Source organism: Lemur catta, chromosome 14 (assembly GCF_020740605.2).
Source record: "Lemur catta isolate mLemCat1 chromosome 14, mLemCat1.pri, whole genome shotgun sequence".
Classification (NCBI taxonomy): domain Eukaryota; kingdom Metazoa; phylum Chordata; class Mammalia; order Primates; family Lemuridae; genus Lemur; species Lemur catta.
In genome coordinates this window covers 23,366,855-23,372,854 of record NC_059141.1, presented here as the reverse complement: position 1 = coordinate 23,372,854, position 6,000 = coordinate 23,366,855, and positions in this window count along the sequence as shown.

The following is a 6,000-nucleotide window of genomic DNA, read 5'->3' as shown; positions in this document are numbered from 1 at the left end:
ACATTTTGCACTTTTTATCTAAAACCATTGTTCTTTTTTTATTAGATAAATAGACATAAATAGATATAGATATGTACTTACATGTTTCTTTGGAGAAATTATATATGCAACTGGTAAAATATAAATTTTACAAATAGGGGAACACCTCTTTCTAGCGGCTACCACTATCATGAGTTTCTTTACCTTCTAGCAAGTTGAACATTTAAAAAGCCCAATGGCTGATATCTACCTAAAATATAAAATGCATATGTCCTTTGTCTCAGTAATTCCCATTCTAATGTCTTAAAGATACACTTCTATGTTCACAAAGATGGATGTATAAAGGGATTCACTGCAGCATTATCAGTAACAAAAGGTTGAAAGGAACAGCTAGTCCAATAATAGGGAACTAGTTAAATAAATGATGGCACACCCACATAGAATACAAGGCTGCAGTCAGAAAATCACTTAGGAAACACAGCATCCTTCCAGAGAGAGACTTAGCATATACATGTAAATAACTCCTTTGGTTTATATGAACAATAACATAATATATCCATAATTGTAGCATACACTGTTCTGCAACTTAATTTTTTCACTTAATATATCTCAGAGATTATTCCACACCAGTTTATGTTATAAGTAATAATAGCTAAACCTTATACTTATTACATGCCAGGCACTGTTCTGAGTGCTTTACTTGTATTAACTCATTTAAAACTGACAAAAACTTATGAGATAGGTACTATCTGTATCATCATTCCCTTTTCTTTTCTTTTTTTTTTGAGACAGAGTCTCACTCTGTTGCCTGGGCTAGAGTGCCATGGTGACAGCAACCTCAAACTCCTTGGCTCAAGTGATCCTCCTGCCTCAGCCTCCCAAGTAGCTGGGATTACAGGCATTTGCCACCATGCCCGGCTAATTTTTGTCTATATATTTTTTAGTTGCCCAGCTAATTTCTTTCTATTCTTTTTAGTAGAGATGGGGTCTCATTCTTGCTCAGGCTGGTCTCCAACTCCTGAGTTCAAAGGATCCGCCCACCTCGGCCTCCCAGAGTGCTAGGATTACAGGCGTGAGCCACCACGCCCGACCCATCATTCCCTTTTCAAAGCACAAAGAGGTTAGGTTATTTGCTCAAGGTCACAGATCTACTGAGTGACAGGGCTGGGTTTTGAACCCAGGCCGTAGGGCCCTAGGTCCTGCACATCTTGTGTATCTAACTGAGACTTCCTAACTGCAGCCTAGTATTCTACTGTGTGGATGTGCATTTATTTAACTAGTCCCTTGTTGGAGGACTAATTCTCTTTCAGTCTTTTGATGCTGATAATGCTACAATGAATACATTTATACATCTACCTTTGTGAACATAGAAGTTTATCTCTAAGATACCTTAGAAGGGAAATTGCTGCATCAAAGGACATGTGCATTTTATATTTTTAATAGATATTGGCCATTGGTCCTTTTAAATCCCTATAGGTATTGACCATAGGTAAAGTATGGCAATTTCTTTAAGAACCTCTGAGAATCTTGCCTACTCCCTGTAATGCTCCTCTGGGCACCAAAGGCACTCACTATTTTCTCCTCTTTGGGCTCCAGGAGGTGTTTGCTTTAAGAGAACATGATCTCATAGCACTATAGAAATAAACAAATGTTTGAGTACATGTCAAAACATCCAGGGGCTGCATGCTTTCACTGCAGGTCTGTCATGTCTCACCTCACTACTTCCCAGGATTTGACACTGAGAAGAGAGGAGGCAAGACTGGCCCCGCATTCCCCCATGGAGACTGTGCCCTGGAGAGGCTGCCCCTGTTCAGTGGGGAACGTGCTCTTCGATTCTCCCATGGTGTCACCTCTCTCCTCTCTGAGGCTAAGTACCAGGTGCCATTTATCATCATTCTTGTGCAGACACTGGACAAAGGCCACCCTTTTCTAACCATAGGAATGTGATGAAGAGTAAATGGGTCAGTATCCATGAAGTGCTTAGAACAGAGCCTGACCCATACTGGCCAATAAGTGTTTGCCTTTGTCATTGTTGTTAAGAAATATATCTCTGATACCAAGTCTCTATAAAAGTTAGGAAAATGGACCTGATTTACTTACTTAAATTGCCTACCTAGCCTCTGAAGGCATAAGTGTGAGGACCACCCCCCTGCCACCTTGTACCTCTTGAAGCCAAAAATCTAGAATTTTGTGTGAAATCTCTTGATTTTTTTTTTTGTTTGTATTTTTAGAGAAAGAGTCTCACCATGTTCCCCAGGTTGGTCTCAAACTCCTGGCCTGAAACAGTCCCTCCACCTTAGCCTCCCAAATAGCTGGGTTAAAATCACTTGATTTTAAAATGTTGTTCCATGTTTGTAAAAAACCTCTTTGGAAGCTAAGGCACACACCTTCAGGAGGCCATCTTATCATGTCTGGCATAGAGGGTTCAGTATTTTGGTCTTGTTGAAGATTAAAGCTCGAGGGGAGTGGTGGGGAATGGTCCTGAAGAGGCCATCCAGAGCCCTGTAAAGAAAAGCCTTATGGGTTATGATAGGTGTGTTGAGTTCTCTAAGAGCATCAAGAAGGCGTGAAATCAAACCTATTGTCCCCAATAGACCCTCTCCCGTTCCAGAGTAATGCGGTTCCATGTGAGCAGCAAGTTGGAAGAGAAACATAAGACCTTTCTGCCTGTTTTGCATCATTCTCCCTTTTCTCCCATTGTTCACCTACAGTCCTGAGGACGGGGTGGGACTCAGTAGGGTCACTTTGGCCACTCCTCCCCTTCTAGAAGCTATTACAGCATGGGAAGGGTAAAGGCAAGCTTCTTTAGAAATGTGGCTTGATTGTTCCTGGCACTCCCTTGACAAGTCTCCCCCATTTGTGGAGGGTATAGCCATAAAAGGGCCTAAGGAGAGCCCCTAGCAGCTTGAGTGACCAAAGGAAGCCCATCCCCCAGACGGCCTCTGCTGTTCAGTGCCACTGATACACAGAAATATGAAACAGGAATACAGGTTATAGCAGTGACTTTGAAACATTTTGACCATGGCCCACAGCAGCAGCCACAGAAATACTTTTATATCACCACCATATAAAATATATATACAGGCCGGGCATGGTGGCTCACACCTGTAATCCTAGCACTCTGGGAGGCCGAGGCAGGTGGATTGCTTGAGGTCAGGAGTTCGAGACCAGCCTGAGTAAGAGCAAGACCCCATCTCTACAAAAAATAGGAAAATTAGCTGGTGTGGTGGCATGAGCCTGTAGTCCCTGCTACTCGGTTGGCTGATGAAGGAGGATCACTTGAGCCCAGGAGTTTGAGGTTGCAGTGAGCTATGATGATGCCACTGAACTCTAGCCAGGGCAACAGAGCAAGACTATCTCAAAAATAAAATAAAATAAAATAAAATAATATACAACTGGAGAAGTAAACATTTTGCAAAACAACACATGCCTATATGCTGTGTGCGCTGCACCAATATTTTCTATTCCTGTGGTTCCCACCCCCTGGGCTGCAGACCGGTACTGGTCCATGGCCTGCTAGGAACTGGGCTGCACAGCAGGAGGCGAGTGGCGGCTGACCTAGTGAAGTTTCCTCTGTATTTACAGCTGCTCCCCATTGTTCACATCACCACCTGAGCTCCACCTCCTGTCAGTTCAGCAGCGGCATTAGATTCTGCCTTATGGTGAGTTGTGTAACTATTTCATTATATATTACAATGTAATAATAATAGAAATAAAGTGCACAATAAATGTAATGCACTTGAATCATCCCGAAACCATCCCCCTATTCCCCCCCCCATAGAACAATTATCTTCCATGAAACCACTCCCTGGTGCCAAAAAGGTTGGGGACTGTTGCTCTATTCCATTGTCTTTTTCTTTTTTTTAAATGTGGTCTATGACCCATTACATCAATTTCAAAACCCTTTAATGGGTTGCTAACCAGGTGTGAAAAACACCTAACTATAGGCTGGAGTCCCTAAAACCAATATTTTCTAAAGAGTTTCTTATATTTTATATGTATGAGTAATATCTATGCCTACCACCACTGGTAAACAAGGTGACTCTAGAAGAAACCTGGATATATTTATATAATTAGTCCCTTATTATTTATTAGCTTTTACAATTACCTTCCATTTTAGGAAAGTGATACTGATTTTCTACTTATGGGAATGACTTCAAGTTTTCTTCTAAAATAAATGTTAAGTTTAAAAGGCGATTTAAAGAAAAATGTTAAGTAAATAATAGTGTAGGAAATATTCAGATATGTCAAAAATCACAGTTCCTTATCTGTCTAAAGTGTGAGAAACTATTTTGTACCATTCCATAATGAAATAACAAGAAACTGACTTTCCTTAACATCAGATCTGCTTTTGCAGTTTTGCTGATTATGCCCAGGAAGTACAGCTTACATAACATTACGGGTATTACATCTAGCTTTTCCCCAGCAGCCCCTTAATAACCAAGCCTGTGCGTTTTCCAAACACTTGGGCAGTTTTGAGACCAGCCTCCTTTTGTAAAACGATTTGTGTGGATCTTGAGATGCTGTGAGCTTGCCATCTCCTCTTGAGAGCATCACGTGGTCTTTCTTTCTCTGTCAGCCTTTCAAGTTAATTATTTCCTGTTTTTCTGAGTCTGTTCCTTATCCCCTTCCCAGGCCACCCTCTACCCTCACCTTCATGCACATTCTTGGCCTCCCAGCAGTTCCATAGCAAATTGGTCTTTGTCTCTTGGCCTGCCCCAGAGCACCTTCCAATAAGAGCCTTGAAGTTAACTCCATGGCATAGCAATCTCAGAGCAAAAATTTATTATTACTGTAGAATCAAAGTTACTTTTTAGAGTTACTTTTTAGTAACATTCCTTGTAAGTCACTGACCTTTTGTTCTCTTAGTCCCTGCCTGCTAAGGTACAGTGTGAGCCAATCTGCCCAAGATGTTTTCTCTCTCTGTGACTGCTTGGAATCTCTGGCATGAGTTATACTGTCACTCCTCTCAGAACTCCCACTTTGAGCTTGAGTTTCCCAGCAAACTTTATCTGTTTTTCATGTAACATTGTTTCCACTGCTGTCCCATTCCTTCCCATCAAGGCCAGAGCCTGCTCTCCTCCTGCTGCTCTTGTCTTTAACAACTCAGGGTGCTAAACTGAGCTGAGTTGTACCCCATAGAAGCTTCATGCATAGAAGCCACTCCATTCCTGTGGTCTTTGCTTCCTCATTCCCATGTCCAGAAATGTTCCCAAATTACGCTTTTATGGTCATCCAGCCTTAATTTCTCTACATTTTTTTCCAATTTCAGTTAAGGTTTCATCCTAAATCTCTAGTCTTAGTCTTCGTCCCTTCCCCCAGCTCCACCCCACCTTTTCTCTCCCCTCCATGTCTCCTCATATGCACACACCTGAGCTCTTTAACATCTTTTACCTAGTGTACAGTTTCCTGGCCATTTCTGGCTTACTACAAATTAAAGCATAAAAAGCCCTTACAATAATTGTGTTAGTGTGTATATTTGTCTCTGGTATATAGGAACACATTTAAAATTGGAGAAAAAGGGGTATAAATACTAAATAGACTGTCCAACACTATTTGAGGGCAGGGGTAAGGAGAGAGGAGAAAAACCTTAGGGGCTCCCAGCTATTCTTGTTGGTATGTTGAACATATGTCACCTTGCAACCCAAATCTGTACCATTTTCAAACACTGCTTAAGCAAAGAAGAGCCTTGATGGTTATTGAGGATTTAGAGAACTACTTTCCTGTTAAGAAGAGATTTTTAAAATTGTGTTTTCATTATGACTACATCTCCATTTATTGATCAAGGGATTTCTTGCCTCACTTAACTCCATAATCTGTTACTCAGATTAAGAAAAGTATGGAAACTATTGTTTTATAGCATGAGTGTAGACTTTAAAGTGACACCTTGGAGGCTGGATAATTCAAATACTACAATCCCAGAAAAACAACTAATTGATCACGCAGAACATGTTTTTATGCATTAGTCTTTATGGATCAAGCATGCAATGAAACAAATCGGATTAAATGTTTTAGATGTGC